This window comes from Pleurodeles waltl, chromosome 10 (genome assembly GCF_031143425.1).
Source record: "Pleurodeles waltl isolate 20211129_DDA chromosome 10, aPleWal1.hap1.20221129, whole genome shotgun sequence".
NCBI lineage: Eukaryota > Metazoa > Chordata > Amphibia > Caudata > Salamandridae > Pleurodeles > Pleurodeles waltl.
This window is the reverse complement of record NC_090449.1, coordinates 533,447,308-533,473,140: the sequence shown is the minus strand read 5'-3', so window position 1 is coordinate 533,473,140 and position 25,833 is coordinate 533,447,308.

Here is a 25,833-nt window from a genome sequence, read left to right as displayed (position 1 = left end):
CTCAGAATCTTTCAGGTTGTGGCTGTATGAAACATTGAGTTCCACAACGGCCAGATACCTTGTTGCCGAGGGTTTGCTGACATATTTTTTTGCCGCTGCAGAGATAAACCAATTAGGAGGAACCTGTTTTCTTAGCGAGCTTGTGCCATGAGATTAAGATTTCAGTGGATGGGATATCTGTCACTGTTGTGACGGAGTAACCAGACAGCCAAATTCTAACTATGGCCCTTAATATTTAATCCTGCATTCCATTCTTCTCTATGTGCTAGACAGAGTTTTCTTGCAGTGGAAATAACTTTTGGGTGCTAGTCATTGTGAGGACATGTTAACTTTACATTTCAACATGTCCTATTTTCAAATACCATGCACCCTGTCATGTGGGCTTCTAGGCCTAGATAAGGGTGATATTAATATTTTAAAGGAACGTTTTGAATTTCTCCTGTCAAAAAGATTTTAAACTGAAGCAGGCCTGGAGTCACGTTTGCCTTATCACACAAATAGGATAGTAATGCTGTAGTTCATATGTGAAATTTACTTTTCACAGCAATTGTTGTATTTTCAGCCCCATATACTATGGCCTAAAAGGAAAGGTACAAAGGGAAATTAGAGATAAGCCAATTTCTGCAAGTTTTAGGGTTCAGAGCTCATACAGTCAACAGTAGACAGCTAGTTCAATGTACTCATGTTCTAGGTGCAATGAACTGTACCAATGTGAATTTGTGGTCCATCAGTAGAAAGTGCTCATCTCTAACAGAATCACAAGCATACCTAATATACCAGTGGTCAAGGCACATGCTTTGAGTGGTACTGTCTCATCAATGTTACTGCAAAGTATTCTGGAAGAGCACACAACTCCTGCATCTACCACCACCTACTTTGTGATATTTATGGAGTTGTCTTATTGCTCGATAAGTCACTATTGAATGTTAACCTCTCAATGGCAATTCATAATGTGAATTTATTCTTCTTCTGTGTGTGAGTCAGTGTTTCTGTCCATAGCTGAATAAATATACAGATGCCATGCATGTCAACATGTTAACTTTTAGACTCATGTTATAGGTTCAATGGGCTCTACCCATGTGTCACTGTTTTATCAGTAGACAGTGATCATCTCTACTAGAATCACTGGCATACTTACTATATCATTGTTTAGGCCAGATGTGTCATGGTCTGCATGTCTCTTACCAGCGTTGGCTGAAGAACTTGAAGGAACACCCGGTCTTTTACTGGTTCTCGACTGGCCAAGATAGGGGCAACCCTTTCTAGTAGCCACGGTGCTGCTGACTGAAAGGAGTCCAAGAGGAAAAACCCCAAAAGTTGGGAAAAAAACTCCACCACAGGAACTCCTGAAAAAGAGGAAAAAAGAAACAATGAAAAAAGGAAAAAATAGAATATAATCTTGCAGGAGAAAACAGGAACACAGAAAACATGGAAAAACAGGAGTGAGGATCACCACCAAGTGTTCACAACGCAAGGAAGACAAGAACTGAAATGCTTAGAAGCCAGAAAACAGGAAGTGGCACAACAGGAAGCAAGTGCAACACCATCTTGGATTGGGAAAAACCATACAGAAAAGAATAGGAAAAAAGACCAAGTAGAAAAGGAAAAAGGCTTGCTGGGAAGAAGAAACACCTAGGAAGAAGACAACATGGACACCAAGAAAAAGAAGAAACAAAGGTGGAAGTAAAAAGAAGAAGAAAAAAAGGAAAAAAGAGGAAAAAAATCAGGGAGGCTGGCAGGGGATGTGGTGTAACCCAGTGCACAAATAGTGCCTCCTGGGCCGGCCCTTAGAAAAAATGCTAACAGAAAAATGGGCTGGGCGGTGCCAGCGTCCTGAAACATGGACTGGCGGCCCGACCACTGTCTGATGAAGATTCGCTGCGGTAGTGCGAGGCATCACAAGATGCTTTGACCAGTTCTGTCTAATCAATAGTAAAGCAAAGTATACCGGAAGTGCATACCACTCCTGCATCTTTACACACTCCAGCATCAATCGCGACTTAGCATTTGCCACTTATGGAGATGTCATATTGCTTTATAACTCACTATTGAATATTAAGCTCTCAATGAAAATTCATAATGTAAATATTTCCCAGTTCTGTGTGTGTGTCAATGCTTCTGTTCATGGATGAATAAATATACATGCACCAAGCATGTAAATATATTCAATTTTAGATGCATTGTCACATAATTACATTATTATTGTACAGAAGGACTTGTAAAATAGCATGGCACCAAGATCACTTCAATCTCAAATAAAATGGAGTAAATAAACTGACTAATCTGATGAGTCTAACACAATTGTTTTGTCAATAGTTGGTAATTAGATGAATAATGCTCATTTTATATATTGCCACAACTCAGTTATAAAAAAGGATGTCAAGACCAATGAGGCACCAAATATGTTTAACTATATTTGTATGTATTTTCATGTACAAATGTCACATAGGTGGGGGTTAACAATCTGAAAACCACATAAAGAAATTGGTCAAAATGCTACCATTATGAAGAATCGGAATATTACAGGTCAAACATCTAGTTAGAAAAGTCAAAAATAACACATATTTCAGAGAAAATTCAAACTTGATGTAAATTTACAAATCTATTATTGTGAAAAAACATTTATAATACAAAATTATCATCTGTGTGTTGTCAAAATAAATAATCTTTTAACTCATCTTTCATTACAAGTGACAAGGACTATGCCTTTTGACCTTAACTTTTGACATGAGTAGATAACTCGAAGGCTTCAGTAGAGGTGCTATAAAATTATGTACATCAGAAAACTAGATCCAATAATGAAATAAAAAGGGGACCATCAAGTCTCGAATTTGACTGGAGCCTTCTGTAGGTTCTAAAATAGTGGGTAAGATGACAATTGTACGTAGAAATCTGTCCAATATTTCCCTGAGAAAATCAGCTCCCCTTGAGGACACTGACACACAGGAGGGCCTAAGAAGGACCTGGCATATTTAATAATATTTTTACTTGTACATTTACTGATTATCTTTGACTACTATCTTGCCAGGATTTATTGGAAATTTAGTAATTTAATTGATAAACTAAAAACTGTTTTTAAAATAAATAATTCACATGTTTAATTTGAAAGACTATGTGTGTAGGGCCCAATTCACAAAGGTAAACTTAGACTTTTGGTCTAAATGTAGACCAAAAGTCTAAGTTTACCACTTTTCAGTATTCGCAAACGTAAGTTATGAGTAGTATCTTTACGTCCACACTCGGGCAGAATCTCCGCAATCAGGGTGGAATATCTGCCCTGAATATGGAGATTCCACTTTGTACCCAGAGTGGAATCTCCGCACCCGGAGTGTACGCTCCACACCCGGAGTGGAATCTCCGCACTCAGGGAGGCTCTCCGCCCGAGTGCAGAGATTCTGCCTTGTGTGCAGACATAAAGATACTACTCATAACTTACCTTTGTGACTACCGAAAAATCACAAACTTAGACTTTTGGTCTAAACGTAGACCAAAAGGCTAAGTTTACCTTTGTGAGTCGCCCCATAGTGTCTTATTTTTGATAGAGGTTTTGTTAGCGGAAACCTCACCCATTTGTTATAACATTATGTGTAACTCAGTTTCATACTTACAGTTCATCTAAATGATGATTTTGGAAATGTCCCTTTTAGCACAGTAGTCCCTACACTTTTTACATTTCTCCTCCTATTTTTCTGACCCTCTTTTTGTTGGCTTTAGGACTTTCTGCACTTTACCACTGCTAATCAGTTCTAAAGTGCATGTTCCCTCTCCCCTAAAACATGACATGGTTGCTTACACCTGTTTAGCATATTTAATTTACCTGTCAGTACCTTGTAAAGTGGTATATTTTAAACAGTATATAAATTAAATGTTACTAGTGGGCCTGCAGCTCTGATTGTGCCACTCACAGAAGTAGCCTTTCAAACCTGTCTCAGGCCTGCCACTACAGGGCCTGCATGCACAGTTTACTGCCACATTGACTTGGCAATTCAAACAACTTGCCAAAGCCTAAACTCCCCTTTTACTACACCTATGTCACCCCCAAGGTAAGCCCTAGGTAGCCCTATGGGAAGGATGCTGTGTATCTAAAAGGTAGGAGATATTCTTTTATGTTTTGCATGTCCTAGTTGTGACAAGCAGCCTATTTCATTTTTCACTACTGTGAGGGCTAGTCCTCTCATAGGTTATCATTGAGATTTCCCTTATGTATGTCTAAGTTGTCATTTCTGATCTGAAAGGAGTTGTATGGGCATGTTTGGTATGTTTGGAATGATAGTAAAATGTCCTGCTTACTGGTGTAGTTGGATTTTACATTTCTATATTTGAGAAATGCCACTTCTGGACAGTGGCATTTCTCTGTGCTTAGGACTCTAGTGTTTTTCAGCCTGACTCCAATCCACATCTAAGGCAGAGTGACAGCTACACTTTGAGCATACTTTCCAGACAGCCACAACACAGATGGTGCTGGGTGTGACAGGATAGGCATCTTCATCCAAGACTGATAGTCTTTCTGGGCTAGGAGAGGGAGAGGTCTTTCATACCTTACCTGTCAATAAGCTGTGTCCCTCCCTTGCAGAAATGACTGATTTAAACCCCAATGATATCTGGAGCCAGGGCTTGGTTGAAAGGGGCTGTGTTACGCTCAAAAGGGTTCCTTTGAAGTCACCCCTGGAACAAAGACATTTTGGAATATAAGTACAGGGGGTCTGACCCCATGTTTTTAGAACACTTTTGGAACTGGGACCCAACCTCTGTCAAAAGGACTGCTATACTGCTCAAATGACTCATCTGGACTGCTCTTCTGCTGTTGCCCTGCTGCTTGCTTTCTTCTGGGTGGCATAAAGGACTCACTGAATTGCTTTTCTGTTTGTCACCCTACTGCCAGCTTCTCCCTGACTCTGTCCCAACTAGGCACTTCTGTACTGCCATGTGGACTACCTTCTTTGTTGTGTTGGCCTGCTGCCTGCTGGGCTGCAGGAGGAACTGCCACCTTGCATATTGTCCTATGTGCTGGCCTCCTGACAGCCTGTCTGCTGCTCCCTGCCCTCTGCTCTGTGTTCTCAAAGGGGCTTGTTGGCTGCCCCCACAGTTCCAGAGATCTCAGGGCCATAAACCATCTTATTCCTGGCAGCAGTGTGTTATGAGAGGTAAACCTAATCACCAGCTCTGTGTTTTTGACTGCTTCAAAACCAGCGTATGTTGCGCACTGATGGATGAAAAATAAAGGGTGTGACTGAGCATGAGTTGAGTGCTGCTGAATTCTAGCACCAGTACTTATGCAGCTCTCAGGGCAGTGTGTATGAGTGTGTCCCCGCAGAGACCGATGCTCAAACCTAGTGGAGCACACCTGACCTCCTCATATTCCCGTTGGACTGTTGCTGGGCTACCAAGTGCACCATCTACTACCAGGAGGGGATTACCAGCCATATCACATGATCAGAATCGTACCTTGCATGCCATATCAGAATTGGCGCCTCACCCTGGACAGTGTCCAAGGTGGCCACAGTGTGACTCAATGCCAAGCAGCCTTGACCTCCCAGAAAATGTGAGTAGTGAGCCCCGCCCGGTCTCAGTGTCTACCTGGTGTATTTTCACAAGGCAGTTGAGTTTAAACTGTGTGTGTTTACTTTGGTCAGGCTGCAGGTATTGACCCTTGTAATTCATGTCTCACCGTGGTGCGTGCCGGGGCCCATGATTACCTAGGTGACTGCGTGCCTCAACCATTTTGTGTTCTCTCTTCTTACCAGTCAAATAATACCACAACAAAGTTCCTAATCCTGAGCAATTGTACTAGCACTCCTAACAAGATATCACCGTAAAACACCTACAAGAAGGGAACGTGATTTCCAGGCATTTTAACTTAATGTTTTCACATAAGCATATTCTCAAAAGTATACACGTGATTTTTATGTCATTTTGGCCTTGTACTTTGGGCAATCACTTTGATACTCGACAAATGCATAAGCGGCAAAGGATTTTCGTCCACATGTACAAAGCTTTTTTTCTCGTCGCGAATCGGGCCGTTTCTGACAAGTAAAAAGCTTTTTCCAATGCACAAACCCAATTTTGCGAATTCGGTAATCATGTTACCTAATCTCAAAAAGGGTTTGCGAGTCGCATTTAGGAAGGGGCTTTCCCTCCTAATTGCGAGTCGCAGTCTGATGTATGATTGTTTTGTGACGGCGATTGCTGTCACAAAACAATTGCAGGTAGCACCAGTTTCAAACTGGTGCTAACCCATTCGCAAAAGGGAATGGGTCCCTATGAGACCCCTTCCCATTTGTGAATGCATGCAAAAACATTTTTTCAGAGCAGGCAGTGGTCCTATGGACCACTTCCTGCTCAGAAAAAATAAAAATAAAACTTTTCATTTTTGTTTTTGAAATGCATTCCATTTTCCTTTATGAAAAACGGGCTGCATTTTAAAAAAAAATACTGCTTTGGTTAAAAGCAGTCACAGTCATCGTGGTCTACTGAACCCAGCAGGCCAGCATCCCTGTGAGTGCCGCCATCCCCAATAGGGTTGCAAATTGTGACCTACCTCATGAAAATTCATGAGGTAGGTCATTTGCGACCCCAATGCGAATCGCAAACAGTGTCATTACACTGTTGTACATAAGGGTTTGTGACTCGCAAATTGCGAGTCGCTAAGTCTCGCAGTTTGCAAGTCGCAAAACCTGATCTTCGTACATGTGGCCCATGGTGATTCATGTTATTTAGGTCTATGTTTTTAAATCTTTATGTATCGTATACCATATATACATTTTTATATAAACCTGTGTGAAATCTCATTTATATTGTCTTACTGGTATGAGTGGATTGCACAAACACTTTACACACTGTCTCTGGGGATAATCCTGACTGATCTATGCCAAGCTACCAGGAGGTCAGCACAGGTTATCTTTGATATGTAACTTACTTGTCCTGACTAGAGTGGTGGGTTCTGCCAGGCTTAGGTGCATATCATAACTTAGCCAAAGAGAAACCTCAGTTCTTACAGATGATAATGTTTTACTGATTCCTATTGTTTTATTGATTTAAATAGACATGTGGATAAATATTTTCAAAGCACAATAAAACAATAAATGTATCCTATATATCAAAACATATACCCCATCTCTACAACCCACGTAACAAACAATAAACTATTACAACGTTTTTTCAAACTTTTTCAAATGTTCACTGTCTGAAATTATAAACATTGTCTAATTCATACTTCCAAAATGTCCCTGGTATTGTTTGACTATTATTGAACTAGAATGCCTCATTTTTCTTCTGCATCATGCACTGAGCCCACCCACTCTCCTATGTTGTTTTCCCTCTCTGGAAACCAGAACTTTATTTTGTCCCTATCTTTGATGTGGACAACGAGGAGACGGTGGTGGGAGTGGATTTGGCACTGCTCCACTTTTTAGCCTCAAATTCATAACCCCTTCCTATATTGCTACCATGCAGCCACAGTCTTTGGAGTCTTGCATGCCTGAGGGCCCCTACTCTTCAGGCATAATCGCCCATGATTGCTAAAACCATAGCACAATGATAAACATATTTCTTAAAGCAGAAACAAAATGTAATCATTAATGAAGTACATTGTAAGTAAATGTGCTCAAATAGTTGCAGTTGCTTCTAACATTTCTATACAAATAATTGTTCACAATATGAATGTATATTTATAATTTACACTTTAAAAGTAGTGGTCAAATATTTCCTTGTTCTGACACCCAATAGTTTTTTAATGAGTTAGCTCATGAATGTTGTAAATGTTAAAATATTTATAACTCATTATATGTCTGTAAACAATTATTATACTCAGGAGCGGCTCCTCCACTATGGCAGAGGAGCTTCGTCCCTCGCCAGCAGCAGGAGCTGCAAAATGAAAAATAAAAACTATAATGAACAGTGTTTATTATCATTTCTATTTTTGAGGGGGGTGGACCACAGACTATGACTGAGATGGATGGGGGAGTGCACAGCTCTCCCCTTACTGCTTCTCAGGCCGGCCAAACACGCATGTGCACTGGCTCTGTCCAATGCGGCACTGTGTTGCTGGGTTAGAGAGAAGAGGCAGAGTCTCTGACTCCACCTCGGAGCACCAAGCCAGGGCATGCCGTCCAATTCTAATGCTGCTCTTATGTAAGAGCAGTGTTGGGATTAGTTGCAGGGCAGGTTGGGAGCATGTGCCTGCAGCGAGTGGAGCGGAAGGCAGAGGGGCGGCAAAGCAGTGGTGGTGGAGGTAAATTTCTTTTTTTTATTTCTTTATGTTGTTGTTCCCCCACCCGCCGCTTTGCCCCTACAGGAGCTGCCCCTGATCATACTGCATGTTTCTGCAGGTTTCAAGCTCTCCAGCAGATGAACAACTTCTCTAGCAAGATATACAGCATTCTGGAGATGTCCCGTCAACTCTGGTGAAGCAGCTTGAAAATGGAACCAAGTGGGGAGGTCTGGGCCCCCCTTTATACAAAATTTCTAGACAGTGGATGTGGATCTTTATTTTAGAATATGTTTGGGGTAGTTTCTTTTTATAGCTTTATCTTCTTTCTGCAGTACAGATATTACTTTGTGCCAGGTAATTGCAGTCACAGCAGGCCGGGGTAATGTTGGCTCCAAGCAAAAACAGTAGCAGCCTGAGCAAAATGAGTGTAAATCTCTGCAGCTGGCTACAGTTGGCCTCCCTTAGTCGGCCACTTAAGGGAAGACAAAAGGTCCAGGCTCCGACTAGATACTCCTCTGCCTCTAACAACTGAATCTGCGGACCCGCGCCAATTCCTTTGCCATCCCCCAAATTGAAGTGCTCTGAAAGGACTAATCAGCAGACCCTTGCTAAATAGGGCACTTAAAATTTCCAAGGGTGGCCCTGTCTCCTTCCCATCACACTTCAGTGCCTGGGGCCACACCCTCTGGCTCAGGTATAAATGCAATACACTTCTGTTTTCAGGGCAAGGCTGTATCAATACCTCCATCTTATACCAAGCAAAACCCGAGGGAAATCCTAAATGGTTCCGCTGGCTATAGCACATATACACTTAACAACCACCTGGAGTCTAGCTAGCAAGTACTTTAATGGCAACATGTTCTCCACCTACACAGGTGAATGTCACTGCAGGGTCTGGGCATGACATATGAGCCTACCCAATAGGCATTTCACTCTTTTTATTGGCTGGAAAAAAGGCTTGTCCAGTACTGAGGATTAGAAAATGGTAAGTTACCACTAGTACCCTTTGCAAATAGTCCCACTGACACAGGCTGTAGCGTCATGTCTCTCTGGAATAACCTTTTGGCACACCACACTTAGACTCAGAGTCTTGTTCTGGGTCTCAGAACCAATATCCAGCCTAGGATTCAGTGTTCTAAGGATTTTGTATTTGCTGCAAAATAAAGTCAAAATACCAGATTACTTGCAGTTGGGTAGCTCAAAACATGGGGTTCTAACATGCAGAGGCATTCCCACCCAACACACTCGACCATCATTTTAAAGGTAATGTTCCTGCACTACTAGGCCAGAAATATTTTCACAGAAATATAGTTAAGAACTTGATGGCAAAATAAGATACTTAATTAACTTTCAAACAGCAGATTCCAACAGAGATATATGATATCTTCTTCCAGGTAGCCTTATTACAACAAATCATATAAATTATCCTTGTTCATCCACGGAATGTTGGTGCTATGGTCATTACAGGTTGGTCAACAGTCTTGATGCTGGAACCCTGTGCATCTCATGAATAAATTACAATTAGCTCAAAACACAGTGGTCAAACCAGCCCAAGGGATTTTCAAATGCAACCATATTTCCCCAAGTCAGGAGTCTTGACACTACATGAAATTAGAAGATTATATCAGGTTCAAAATCTATAGTTAGGTGCATGTAGCCATTCTTCAGGCATAGCCAGTACACAGGATGACAAACAATTGCCAATTAGCATAAACTAGCCATGATTATCAGGTATAAACCTGGCCAGTATTTTGACTGCACTACCTGAAGATATCAGGCAGAAAGGGCCATACCATAAATGTCGACCATCCTTAATAGTGCTCCTCTTTAACTGATATTTGGTTGGTGGTTAAGTTTTACATCTGTGAAACCAGCCAAATAACCACCACAGTACCAAAAGGAATTTCTGCTATGAAGTAACTCAACAAGTTTGTACTCTGTAAATGTAATCCATCCACCCATCCTTATCTATCTGCAACGTACTGTGAATGTGAAGTGCAAAAATGAAATTAAGTTTCTCTATCCCAGAAACATTATTCATATTGTGAAGGAAGGTATAAACACATTGGCAGGTGTTATGCAAAGCAATGAGACATACGTCAGACATATTATCAAATCAGCGCCCATATTCATACTTTTTTAGCGCAGCATTTGCGTCATTTTTTGTGTCAAAAAGCAGCACAAATGCGGCGCAAAAAAAGTATAAATATGGGCCTAGATGTCCTACCAACTCTTGGGGAATTTTCTTTGCTATGGCCAATTAGCCCAGAAAGTGTGCGAAGCTGGGGTGGAACACACATCTAAGTACTAGCTTACCTAAAGGCCAACGTAATGGGAATCTCATAACTGCAAAAATTTCATTAATATATATAATAATACTATATTAGTTTAGAGCTGATAAAACGTCCCAGAGGGCATTAAGCTATATTCACTTGTCTCCAGCTTTCCTAAGTCAGATTATAATGTCATAAATTTCAAAGGGCAATCTACCAGATGACGAATGCTGAAGGCCCACAGTGATCTCACCAATACATTTTTGAAAACTCCAAACAAGTGCTCTTCTTTGATTACTTAATTGCAGCAAACAAGCATTGCTGAGTGTCCCCTGAAGCTGTTAATTGTTGAAAAGATGTGGCACATACTTAATGACTTTCGGGTTTGGTGAATAACTGTTCACTATGTAGTTGGTGTGCTCATTTCATGCTTTTTGTTCACAGCCACTCCTATTAACATCATTGCTTACCAAGTGAATTATGTGAAGTGGGACAGGGCTGAATTGGGGCACTATGTAGTGATGTGCTGGGACAGAGAAGATTCCCTTACATGAGGTGTCATTTGCTGCTTATTTACTACCTAACCTTGGCATCTTTGTACTCATTCTTAAAACTGGGCCAACCCATCGTAATGAAGGCAAATGGAAATTGTTGAGATTGCACTTGCAGATCTTCGTGGCTCCCTGATAGCCAGATAGCCCAACTGTGTAGGGCTGCAATCAAACCTGGGCAGAAACACAGCACAATATCAAATATAAGCTGGTGGTTGCAGGTGGGGCCCAGAAGCACCCATTTTTAAAGACTGGCACTTATTTATCCTCAATAGACTTTGGAAAGAAGGATGGAGAGGAAGTAACAAAGAAAGATAGAAGGGATGAAAAGGAACCTACAGGAGTGAAAAAGGGGTAATGAGAGTATGTTGGTGGAAGCAGGAGGCATGAAGTGGAATTTAGACTATGCAGCCTTGGTGTAGAGCAATTCTGTCAGTTCTGGCTGCGGGCATCAGGGAAAAACAATGGGCACCAGCATTTTTTATTTTACAAATTAACTACTGGTCCCACTAATATGGAACAGATGCCTACACAGTATTAATACACCCGTTCTGTGGCTATTTATAATTTAGAGATATATCCATGAAGAATAACATGTTAAGACCATTCTTGGTCTAAATGTGCACCCACTTACAGCAATGTTTTAGATTATACAGTTGGTTTTATTTCTATATCTAAATCAGCAGCCCCTTCTAGATTGGGTCACCACCAGGGAGGGTTGCTAACTTCGATCTCTGTCTCATTAGCTGGTATGTTCATCAGAACGTATCGTGAGTCACTATATTTTCAAATTATGTACCATATTTAAATTTCTCTGGTTGGGTTACTTTGTCACAACTGTGACGCATAGCCTGTCTGTCAAAACCTAAATCCCATAGGAAATAATATGATTTATATTTCGGCAGGCAGGATATCCAGCACCATTTTGACGGAGCATCCCATTGGGTGAAATCTAAATCAGGACCTATTTCTGTATTTGTTGCTGTCAATCAGCTAATTGTTATTATTTATTTCTATAGCAGCTTCAATTGTTGCACCATAAGAAATAGTACACCAACTTGATCAATAGTTGACCAATGTAGAGGGTGAGCCAAAAGGCGATCACGTGGTAATATGGGGGGGATTTTAACTGGAGACTTTGCCCAATATCGAGAAACTCAGTTTGGGAATGATGAAGACTGACTATGTGGTTTATCCGCATTTGCAAGATAAGAAAAACCCACCTTCATAAATGGTTCTGAAATTACAGAATCCTCAAATGTGAAGAAAGCTCATCAAGCCAAAATCCTACATATGCATACATCTCCATATGTTTTATAACAATTTATTTATCATCCATTTATTAGACAATCAACATTTTGTATATTTCAATTATATATATATATATATATATATATATATATATATAATGATAACAAAGCGACGTTCGGTTGAGCACTCCACCAAGGATAGTGATTCAATAGTTTATTGACTGTGACAGAAAGAAAGAACGAACAACGTGTTTCGACCAACACAGTCTTTGTCAGGTTCAAAATTCATGATTCCATTTACATCCTATTTATAGCTAATCACACTACTACCAAAGTGGTGCATGCTGGGGCTAGTAGTTCTATACGCAAAAAAAAAAAGAAAGAAAAAAAAAAAGAAGAAAGTGCTATAACATCCCGATCTACATTCACCTATATGACAAAAACTATATACTATATATATTTTTATGCATAATATTTCTATCAATTATAATTAAATAGAAATAAAGAAAAATTCTTGTATGGATGGACACTCAGGATGGGACAAAAAAAACGCAGATGGTAGACGAGGACGCAAGTGAGACGAGGCGCTGCAGATCTGCCACTGGTCGACGAGTGGTGTCAGTGGTGGCGGGGCCACTGGGGGTCCCGATTACGGCCTAGAATGGGCAAGTGGGCAAGCGGGCCTCCCTTTGTCCCATCGGCCCTGCTGTTGCTGCTGCCTTCGCAATTTTCATTATTTTTTTTTTTTTGCTGCTGGTGCCGGTGCTGGCAGACACAGCGGGGGGGGTTCACCTGGCCCGTCCTCCCTTGCTCCTGCTGGTTCTGTTGCCTTGCCCTGCTCTGGTGGCCATGGTTGCAGGCCCTCTGTATAACACTTCTATAGTCAGCTGCCTGGCGTGGGGCGAGCTGAGGGCGAGCTGAGTGCGTCACAGGGCTGCACAGGCAACTGCACCAACGGTCCTGCGGCTTGTTCCGGCAACACAGAGAAAACTGATGAATCGATAGGCTGTGCCGTGTGACACATTGTTTAGATGTGAGTTGCGGCGTTGGAGCTAGAAATCTGAGCCGGTAAGAGAAAGGCAGTTTGTACTCTAAGAGATTATCTAATAAATGAGAACGTTTCCTTTGAGGCAATAAGTTAGAGCCACAAGAGTGAAAATATAAACTCTAACGAGGAAAACTATACGAACACTGATCAAAAATACTTTTCAAGGCGCATGCCTGTTCAATGCCATTATTCAGTGGGAGATTCAACACTAAACAGATCCCAGAACGTTGTCCAGCAGCGAAGAGAGGGTGCCACCTCTATTTATCACCATAATACCTCCTCAGTGGTGCTTGCTTCTACAGGCAGTCCTCAATCCGATGGCTCGGATGTCTTTCCCTGGGCTCACTGCCGGTGAATAGTTACAGGGCAGTGTTGTTTGTTCAGTGCCAGAAGTGCCCAGGTTGGAAACTTGGCGCTGATTCCAGATAAGGCTGGACCTTTACTGTGCTCAGCGTTTTGTGCCCTCCTGGACACTGACACCAGATGAAACAAAATCCAACTGAAAAAAACAGTTTTTTAAATTATCTGTTTATTGGGGCTTTCGTGGCTGTAACAAAACAAAGCAGTTTCAAAATGCATAAAGTGAGGCAATGTGCAGTGACTCAATTTAGCAGATCTAAGCCATGGTGCCAGTAATGCTGCACGGGTCAAATAGCAGTTAAAATATGCCTGGGCCGGCATCCGAAAATTCCTTAAGATAGAGAACTGTGGTGTGGAACACTGGGACGGAGATATAGAAAGGGAGAGCATGGCGGGCTGCGTTGAGGAAGCAGCACTCTAGGACACCTACCTGCTTTCCTGGGTTGCGAGGACAGAGGACGGCAGCGCTTGTGGGCGAGGCCACGGATGTGTGGGCCGGCGAAGACGCAGGATGACAACGAGTCGCTGAGTTCAGCTGAGGGACAGAAGGTGGCTGGAGCAAGTTTTGGGCACTGGAATTGCACCGCGCTGGAGCTCCGCCGCACACGCTTGAGAGTAGCGGGCATTACCCTTCAGGGGAACAATAGCAGCACAAGCAAGGCTGCTGGCAAGAAGAGAGAGGAGCTGGTGGCTGCAGCGAGGAGGAGCACGAAGGGGGCTGCAGGAGCAGCTGTGGAGGTGGGGACAGCCAGAAGAACGGTAAGGCAGAGTGGGGGGAGATTGTGGTACCTTCCCCCCCAAACCTTTGAAAGCAGGGAGATTCAGGCAGAAGGAGCCAGGTAAGGGGTCGAAGGGGAACTTTGTGGCTGAAGAAATAAGGGACATAAGTAAAAATAAAGAGACTGAAGGGAAAAGTAAGCTTATGCCCTCCTTGAGAGCCTACTTTAGGGTTAGACCTCAGGTTATTGCACTTGTTTCGGGGCAGGAAAAGTCTCAGAATATCAAACAACAACACCAGGGAGGGGCATAAGTGGGAGATTCGGAGGAAAGACTCCTGGTCCCATGTGTATGGCTCCCAATAATCAACAAATGAAAATAATATACACACAGTTCCAAAACACAAGAGAGTTTCTTTCAGACTAATGGTTCTGCATTGGATGGAAATCAATATATTCGAAGCAAGAGCCCTCACTCACCTTCCGGTGACATGCTTCATCATAGGGCTATGCTCCTCATCAGGCTGGTGCTGCAATGCCTGACGGGCCCAACGAGGGGGCTCTTTGCCGGAGATCTTTTGAGAATAATGCACAACTGGTCAAAAAGTAGTTTAAGGATTGGTATAAGGATAGTTAAAAATGGCTAGAGGTAAAAAATGCTATTTATTCTTAATACCTCTGACATGATTAAAAACGACAAATTGGCATATGGTAAAATAATGTCTACGTTCCCTAAGTGACAAAAACTTAATACAGTTACTAAATCTCACAATAGAGAATAGTAAAGGTAAAGGTAAACACAGGATCCCCTGTGTTACTCTATATAATAGGTCAACATGTTTCTCGCTGTTTTTAGTCAATAAATGATCTTATGCGATTCGTCAGGACCTTAACACGCACCTAATCCTTTGAGCAATTAGGAACCCATAATAGGGCAATCAGAATCTAAAAAAATATAGGAGAAAGAAACATTAGTCAAAAGAATTTCTTTGTCATCAACAGTGACGTGTACACAATATCCTAAGTTGTTAACCCATACACTCGTGAGGAGTCCCAAAGGTGCCATGTGACTAAGGAACAACAGTGAAAATAAAAAAGAAGACCAACTTGGCGAAGGTTACACAATGCTTACCCTCCAAATATTAAAGGTAGGGCCTCATCGGGGAAAACGTCAGGCTTGAAAATCCACTATGGTCTAAACATATCTACAAAGAGAAAACCTTAAATAACGAGTTAATTTGGTTGTTTTTTTAACTGTATAGGAAATGTATGCAGACCTTTACAGACATGGTGAGATATCCACACACGCACCCCTATCAATGATAACAAGGAATTTAAAGGGAAAGTCCTCCTGCAATGACACAGTATGACATAGCTGAGTGCAAAAGATTAGAGAGGCTGACAGTGGAGCTCACGGCGTGGTACATTATAAAACACTAGAGGTAGAAAAAGGAATGAGAGAAATGGGTAGTAAAAGTACAAAAGTACAAACTGCTCATGGCCAAATATATGAGCAATGTCCTCATGGATTATTAGTACGATGAATCCTACGTGCTCCAGAAGGAAGAATAATGTAAAGGGAGACACATGTTGGGACATCGCCACAATGTAAGATAATGCCAGGGTTGGTCTGTATTACAAAGTGAAAACGGGCAAAATGCGCCCGAAATGTAAAGAGATTAAAACCCCTGATGTGGTATACGCGTTAAAGTAATCGCGCAAAGTATTGACATTGACGACCATAGCAGCCGAAATGTAAACAAGAAAAACACACACAGGAGAAGTGGGCGCGCAGATTTCCCAGCGCGTCTCACCTCTTCCTACCGGTCAGAGTAAATGAACAGTAATGTCCTTGCACCGACCGCGCGCAAAAAGGGGGATAAAAGCGCTGTCCCGAAAGTGAGCCGATAAAACTAAAAGCAGCTCACTTTACAGCTGACGCGGGCGTGTGCACAACAGCCCGCGCCAGCTATTACACACGTGTCAAGGAGGCTAAAGATTCCCAATAAGGCACTTACTTCTAAGTAGAACCACCAACTCCGGTGCACCTACGAGCACTGCGAGACCCCAGAACTTTGGGAGACAATCAGTAGGAGGAGCATTTAAAGGTAAAGAGAAAAGGAATAGAAATAGGACTAAGAAAAATAGACAAAGGACAAAAAGACATGGTCGGCCATGTGTAAAGGAGGTTTGGGCTTAAACACAAGGATTGCCACATAGAAGTCAATAACCTAGATTGCAAAAGGGAAGTGCCCAATAAATATAAAGAAGAATCCATAGTAAAACATAAATGTTGGAACAAGGATGGTCTATTGTACACCAAAGAAATACCAGAAAGATGCAAAAAGGGGCATAGTAGCAAGGACAACAGGACCTGATTATCTGTGGATAAAATTAGTCCACGGAATCTCATCATTGAGTCCAAATATATGGGTCTTCAACCTGAAAACCCACCGTTGTTCCTTCTCAAAGAGTCTGGTTGTACAGTCTTTATTGTCTCTAATGGTTTCCAAAATAACCCATCTAATGTCACCGGGAGTGTGGTGTTTTTCAATGTAATGATTAGTCAATTTCGTGGAGGATCTCTTACATCTGATGGTACTGCGGTGCTCATTGATTCGTATTTTTACCATTCTGGTTGTCATACCTATGTACTTCAGATCACACAGACACGTAATCATGTATATACAGTCCTTTCTGCGACAGTTGGTATGTGATCTCAATTGCCATTTCTTGGGTTCACCCAGGTCCACCTCTTGAGTGCTGCTAGTCATCGGGCAGACATTACACCCACCACAAGGGTAGTGTCCTGTAACTTTCAACCATTGATTTTGACCTATGTTGTCAAGGTGCTGGTGTGGTGTAGGTCTCGTATGGACTACTAAGTCTTTAATGTTATGGGTTCTTTTAAAGGCGAATAGTGGGCATTCTAATGATTTGCCTGCACTAGTGAGGATAGGCCAATACCTCTGGACAATACCCTTAATCTGGTTACTCAGAGGGGTGAATGTGGTCACACATGTCAATCTGGATTATTGTGTGCGAGTATTGTTGGTCAAAAGAGTTTCCCTAGGGATATTGCTAGCTCTCTTCTTTGCCCGTTTAATATTCATCACTGGATAATTGCGTTCACTTAATTTACGACACAGGGTGTTAGCTTGGGTATGGAAATCGCTTGTATCCGAGCAGTTACGTCGTATCCTAAGGAACTGCCCAAAAGGAAGATTATCTCGCAGTGCTTTAGGATGGTGGCTGTTGTAAAGTAAAAGGCTGTTCCTATCAGTAGGTTTCTGGAACACAGAGGAATGGAGGTACCCATCTTTTAGTGTAATTCGTAGGTCAAGAAAGGATACCTCTCTGTCAGAGATGTTGGAACTGAAGCGAAGATGGGTGTCTAGGGTATTGACCCACTGTGTAAAAGCTACTGCTAGCTCTATATTACCCTTCCAAATCAGTAGAATGTCATCTATATAGCGACGCCACAGTCTGATGTTAGAAAAAATTGTTGTGCAGGAGTCAGTATGTTGCACTGTTTAAAAGCAAACATATATAAACAGGCAAGACTGGGTGCAAAAGTACTCCCCATGGAAGTACCCTGTATCTGGTGGAAGAGGCGTTTTTCAAATTGAAAGAAGTTTTCTTTGAGGGCCACTCTTGCACATTGCATGATAAAACTAACAGGAGTATTGTGGGTCCAAGTACCAGCCAGGAGTGGATCCTCTACTGCAGCAAGAGTTTCTTCTTGCGGTATATTAGTGTATAAGGCCTCCACATCTAAACATGTTAGTACGTCTGTGGTATCTGCATTGTTGACATCATCAAGTAGAATCAGAGTATCTTTAGTGTTTTTCAGAAATGTGGATGTTTTCTGGACAATAGGTTGTAGAAAAAAAATCACAAAATTTGGATAAGGGTTCCAAAAGAGACCCAATCCCGTACACTATCGGGCAGCCCGGAGGAGGAATACCTTTGTGAATTTTAGGTAGACAGTAGAAGTACGGAGTCCTGGGGTTCTTCGTATCCAGGAACTCAGCTTCTTGCTGCGTAATCCAACCAGCTGATTCTGCTTCCATTATCATCCCATGAATCATATGTTGTAAACGTGGGGTAGGGTCGGTCGATATATGTTGGTAATAAGATTAATCGCTAAGTAGTCTAAGACATTCCTGTCTGTAGTAGGTTGTATCCATGATCACAACTGCACCTCCTTTATCTGCAGGTTTTAAAGTGATGTCTGGATTGTGTGACAAGGAATGGATGGCTGCACGTTCCAATTTTCAAATGTTTTGAAAAGCCAGAGGAGGTTCTGGGTGTTGAATTTCGTGATGGACCGCCTTCTCAAAGGTAAGTACTTCTATAGGGTCCGAGGTAGAGGGAGGCGTAAAAGTGGATGGATTTCTTAAGTTAGTATCACCCCTTGAAACCAACAGTGGACGATCTTTGAAGAAGAAATGTAATCTAATCTTACGAAACAAGGCTGACATCTCACAGTTTAATCTGAATTGATCCTCCTTTGGAGTGGATACAAAACCTAGGCCTTTCTCTAGGACCGACGTCTCGGGTGGGGTGAGTGTGGAGCTGGAGAGGTTGACGACTAGGGTTTCTTTTGTGTCGTCACACTGCGACTTCTGGTGATCATCTGAGGTTCTTTCTGTGCCCAATGGACATTTCAGCCTCTCCTTCTGTTTCTGCCTCTGCCTCTGCCCCGGCCTCTTCCTAAAAAAGGATTGAAATTGTATTGTGGCTGTGGCTGAAAAAAAGGCATAGGCATAGATTGCCACGGTGGGATCTGCTGGTATGGAAATGGAGAGTTGAAATGAGTAGGTGGGATGTTCGATTCCGGTTCGTCCTCTGTCCCTCATCACTGCTCCAATCGTCTGAGCTAGAGCTGTAATGTGGTGTGCGGGTCCTCCGTTGCGGAACATCGGAATCATCTGAGGTCTCGGGAGCTCCCTCACATTGGTAATCATCTTTTGTATAGGAATAGATTTTCTCTCTGCTGAAGCGTTTAATGTCTTTCTGCAATTTATTGATTTTCTGTCGTGTAAGATATTCCTTAGTCTCATTAAGTTCCAAATTGATCTCGGCTAAGCGAGATTTAAACTGAGAAAGTTGGACCGTGGCTTTCATGGCCGCCTCGGTGATGGAGATCTGAATGGTGATGGAGTCCGCCAAACGTTTAGAAGTATTGATAATCAAGATCAGCCAGTCTTGAGTACATTTCCATGAAATCTGTGACCAATCTAATCGAAATTGTAAGTCTTGTAGGAAAATCCTTGGGACATTAGTAACAATTAGACCATTCGGTGGGATATTGGCCCTAGGGTATTCTGTCATGATTGTACTGTGTAGAACGGTCTTAATGAGTTCTTTCTTTAAAGCCGACAACTTCGTCCAATCTTCCTTTGTACCACTGGAGGGACCACTGTTCTCATCCCCTAGAATGGATGGAGTTTGTAGGATAGCCTGCACCATGCTGTCATCAAAGTTAAGACCTTGTAGGTCCGACATATTCACCACCAGATATAGTCTATCGGAGTGCACTGAAAGACGCCCTGTAGCCCAACGGCTACACTAAATCATCAAACAACAACACCAGGGAGGGGCATAAGTGGGAGATTCGGAGGAAAGACTCCTGGTCCCGTGTGTATGGCTCCCAATAATCAACAAATCAAAATGATATACACACAGTTCCAAAACACAAGAGGGTTTCTTTCAGGCTAATGGTTCTGCATTGGATGGAAATCAATATATTCGAAGCAAGAGCCCTCACTCACCTTCCGGTGACATGCTTCATCATAGGGCTATGCTCCTCGTCAGGCTGGCGATGCAATGCCTGACGGGCCCCACGAGGGGGGCTCTTTGCCGGAGATCTTTTGAGAATAATGCACAACTGGTCAAAAAGTAGTTTAAGGATTGGTATAAGGGTAGTTAAAAATGGCTAGAGGAAAAAAAATGCTATTTATTCTTAATACCTCTGACATGATTAAAAACGACAAATTGGGATATGGTAAAGTAATGTCTACGTTCCTCAAATGACAAAAATGTAATACAGTTACTAAATCTCACAATAGAGAATAGTAACGGTAAAGATAAACACAAAATCCCCTGTGTTATTCTATATAATAGGTCAACATGTTTCTCGCTGTTTTTAGTCAATAAATGATCTTATGCGATTCGTCAGGACCTTAACACGTACCTAATCCTTTAAGCAATTAGGAACCCATAATAGGGCAATCAGAAACCTAAAAAAATATAGGAGAAAGAAACAATAGTCAAAAGAATTTCTTTGTCATCAACAGTGACGTGTACACAATATCCTAAGTTGTTAACCCATACACTCATGAGGAGTCCCAAAGGTGCCATGTGACAAAGGAACAACAGTGAAAATAAAAAAGAAGACCAACATGGCGAAGGTTCCACAATGCTTACCCTCCAAATATTAAAGGTAGGGCCTCATCGGGGAAAACGTCAGGCTTGAAAATCCACTATGGTCTAAACATATATACAGAGAGAAAACCTTATATAACAAGTTAATTTGGTTGGTTATTTTACTGTATAGAAAATGTATGCAGACCTTTACAGACATGGTGAGATATCCACACACGCACCCTTATCAATGATAACAAGGAATTAAAGGGAAAGTCCTCCTGCAATGACACAGTATGACGAAGCTGAGTACAAAAGATTAGAGAGGCTGACAGTGGAGCTTACGGCGTGGTACATTATAAAACACTAGAGGTAGAAAAAGAAATTAGATAAATGGGTAGTAAAAGGACAAAGGTACAAACTGCTCATGGCCAAATATATGAGCAATGTCCTCATGGATTATTAGTACGATGAATCCTACGTGCTCCAGAAGGAAGAATAATGTAAAGGGAGAGACATGTTGGGACATCCCCACAATGTAAGATAATGCCGGGGTTGGTCTGTATTACAAAGTGAAAACGGGCAAAATGCGGCCGAAATGTAGAGATTAAAACCCCTGATGTTGTATATGCTTTATAGTAATCGCGCAAAGTATTGACATTGACGGCCATAGCAGCCGAAATGTAAACAAGAAAAACACACACAGGAGAAGTGGGAGCGCAGAATTCCCAGCGCGTCTCACCTCTTCCTACGGTCAGATTAAATGAACCGTAATGTCCTTGCACCGACCGCGCGCAAAAAGGAGGATAAAAGCGCTGTCCCGAAAGTGAGCCGATATAACTAAAAGCAGCTCACTTTACAGCTGAAGCGGGCGTGTGCACAACAGCCCGCGCCAGCTATTACACACGTGTCAAGGAGACTAAAGATTCCCAATAAGGCACTTACTTCTAAGTAGAACCACCAACTCTGGTGCACCTACGGGCACTGCAAGACCCCAGAACTTTGGGAGACAATCAGTAGGAGGAGCATTTAAAGGTAAAGAGAAAAGGAATAGAAATAGGACTAAGAAAAATAGACAAAGGACAAAAAGACCTGGTCGGCCATGTGTAAAGGAGGTTTGGGCTTAAACACAAGGATTGCCACATAGAAGTCAATAACCTAGATTGCAAAAGGGAAGTGCCCAATAAATATAAAGAAGAATCCATAGTAAAACATAAATGTTGGAACAAGGATGGTCTATTGCACACCAAAGAAATACCAGAAAGATGCAGAAAGGGGCATAGTAGCAAGGACAACAGGACCTGATTATCTGTGGTTAAAATTAGTCTACGGAATCTCATCATTGAGTCCAAATATATGGGTCTTCAACCTGAAAACCCACTGCTGTTCCTTCTCAAAGAGTCTGGTTGTACAGTCTTTATTGTCTCTAATGGTTTCCAAAATAACCCATCTAATGTCACCGGGAGTGTGGTGTTTTTCAATGTAATGATTAGTCAATTTCGTTGAGAATCTCTTACATCTGATGGTACTGCGGTGCTCATTGATTCGTATTTTTACCATTCTGGTTGTCATACCTATGTACTTCAGATCACACGGACACGTACTCAAGTATATACAGTCCTTTGTGCGACAGTTGGTATGTGATCTCAATTGCCATTTCTTGGGTTCACCCAGGTCCACCTCTTGAGTGCTGCTAGTCATCAGGCAGACATTACACCCACCACAAGGGTAGTGTCCTGTAACTTTCAACCATTGATTTTGACCTATGTTGTCAAGATGCTGGTGTGGTGTAGGTCTCGTATGGACTACCAAGTCTTTAATGTTATGGGTTCTTTTAAAGGCGAATAGTGGGCATTCTAATGATTCGCCTGCACTAGTGAGGATAGGCCAATACCTCTGGACAATACCCATAATCTGGTTACTCAGAGGGGTGAATGTGGTCACACATGTCAATCTGGATTGTTGTGTGCGAGTTTTGTTGGTCAAAAGAGTTTCCCTAGGGATATTGCTAGCTCTCTTCTTTGCCCGTTTAATATTCATCACTGGATAATTGCGTTCACTTAATTTACGACACAGGGTGTTAGCTTGGGTATGGAAATCGCTCGTATCTGAGCAGTTACGTCATATCCTAAGGAACTGCCCAAAAGGAAGATTATCTCGCAGTGCTTTAGGATGGTGGCTGTTGTAAAGTAAAAGGCTGTTCCTATCAGTAGGTTTCTGGACCACAGAGGAATGGAGGTACCCATCTTTTAGTGTAATTCGTAGGTCAAGAAAGGATACCTCTCTGTCAGAGATGTTGGAACTGAAGTAAAGATGGGTGTCTAGGGTATTGACCCACTGTGTAAAAGCTACTTACTAGCTCTATATTACCCTTCTAAATCACTAGAATGACGTCTATATAGCGACGCCACAGTCTGATGTTAGAAAAAAATGGTTGTGCAGGAGTCAGTATGTGGCGCTGTTCAAAAGCAAACATATATAAACAGGCAAGACTGGGCGCAAAAGTACTCCCCATGGAAGTACCCTGGGCCATATTTATACTTTTTGACGCACAACTGCGCCAACGCAGTTGTGCGTCAAAAAATTTAACGCCGGCTAACGCCATTCCAAAGCGCCATGCGGGCGCCTTATTTATGGAATGACGTTAGCCGGCACTGCAGACTGGTGTGGGTGAAAAAAAATGACCCACACCAGGCAGTGCCGGCGTAGGGGAAAATGGAGCTTGGGCGTCAAAAAATGGGGCAAGTCGGTCTGAGGCAAAAAATCTGCCTCAACCCGATTTGCGCCATTTATTTTGACTCCCACCCTCCATTGACATGACTCCTGTCTTAGCAAAGACAGGAGTCATGCCCCCTTGCCCAATGGCCATGCCCAGGGGACTTATGTCCACTGGGCATGGTCATTGGGCATAGTGGCATGTAGGGGGGCACAAATCAGGCCCCCCTATGCCACAAAAAAAAATATATATGCTTACCTGAACTTACCTTAAGTTCCCTGTGATGGGTCCCTCCATCCTTGGGCGTCCCCCTGGGGTGGTCAAGGGTGGCATGGGGTGTCCCTGGGGGCAGGGGAGGGCACCTCTGGGCTCCTTCCGAGCCCACAGGTCCCTTAACGCCTGCCCGACCCAGGAGTTAAAAAACGGCGCCCATCAGGCTGGGCGCCGTTTTTTAAGGCCTGCCCCCTCCTGTGCGTCAAAATGACATCACAGTATAAATATGGGGCACAGGCCTTAAAGTCATTTTTTAGAAGGGAACGCCTACCTTGCATATAATTAACGCAAGGCTGGTTCACCCTTCTAAAAAATGGCGCACATGGTGGAATTTTGACGCCCGCTGCGTCGGACGTCAAAGTATAAATATGGGGCAGTGTTTGCGCCGAATGTGCGTCAAAATTTTTGACGCACATTCGGCGCAAACAGAGTATAAATATGCCCCCTGTATCTGGTGGAAGAGGCGTTTTTCGAATTGAAAGAAGTTTTCTTTGAGGGCCACACTTGCACATTGCATGATAAAACTAACAGGAGTATTGTGGATCCAAGTATCTGCCAGGAGTAGATCCTCTACTGCAGCAAGAGTTGCTTCTTGCGGTATATTAGTGTATAAGGCCTCCACATCTAAACATATTAGTATGTCTGTGGTATCTGCCTTGTTGACATCATCAAGTAGAATCAGAGTATCTTTAGTGTTTTTCAGAAATGTGGATGTTTTCTGGACAACAGGTTGTAGAAAAAAATCACAAAATTTGGATAAGGGTTCCAAAAGAGACCCAATCCCGGACACTATCGGACAGCCCGGAGGTGGAATACCTTTGTGAATTTTAGGTAGACAGTAGAAGTACGGAGTACTGGGGTTCTTCGTATTCAGGAACTCAGCTTTTTGCTGGGTAATCCAACCAGCTGATTCTGCTTCCATTATCATCCCACGAATCATACGTTGTAAACGTGGGGTAGGGTCGGTCGATATATGTTGGTAATAAGATTCATCGCTAAGTAGTCTAAGACATTCCTGTCTGTAGTAGGTTGTGTCCATGACCACAATTGCACCTCCTTTATCTGCAGGTTTTAAAGTGATGTCTGGATTGTGTGACAAGGAATGTATAGCTGCACGTTCCAATTTTGAAATGTTTTGAAAAGCCCGAGGAGGTTCTAGGTGTTGAATTTCGTGACGGACCGCCTTCTCAAAGGTAAGTACTTCTATAGGGACCGAGGTAGAGGGAGGCGTAAAAGTGGATGGATTTCTTAAGTTGGTATCACCCCTTGAATCCAACAGTGGACGATCTTTGAAGAAGAAATGTAATCTAATCTTACGATACAAGGCTGACATCTCGCAGTTTAATCTGAATTGATCCTCCTTTGGAGTGGGTACAAAACCTAGTCCTTTCTCTAGGACCGCCATCTCCGTTGGGGTGAGTGTGGAGCTGGAGAGGTTGACGACTAGGGTTTCTTTTGTGTCGTCACACTGCGACTTCTGGTGATCATCTGAAGTTCTTCCTGTGCCCAATGGACATTTCTGCCTCTCCTTCTGTTTCTGCCTCTGCCTCTGCCTCTGCCCCGGCCTCTTCCTAAAAGAGGATTGAAATTGTATTGTGGCTGTGGCTGAAAAAAAGGCATACACATAGATTGCCACGGTGGGATCTGCTGGTATGGAAATAGAGAGTTGAAATGAGTAAGTGGGATGTAGCGATTCCGGTTCGTCCTCTGTCCCTCATCACCGCTCCAATATTCTGAGCTAGAGCTGTAATGTGGTGTACGGGTCCTCCGTTGCGGAACATCGGAATCATCTGAGGTCTCGGGAGCTCCCTCACATTGGTAATCATCTTTTGTATAGGGACAGATTTTCTCTCTGCTGAAGCGTTTAATGTCTTTCTGCAATTTATTGATTTTCTGTCGTGTAAGATATTCCTTAGTCTCATTAAGTTCCAAATTGAACTCGGCTAAGCGAGATTTAAACTGAGAAAGTTGGACCGTGGCTTTCATGGCCGTCTCGGTGATGGAGATCTGAATGGTGATGGAGTCCGCCAAACGTTTAGAAGTATTGATAATCAAGATCAGCCAGTCT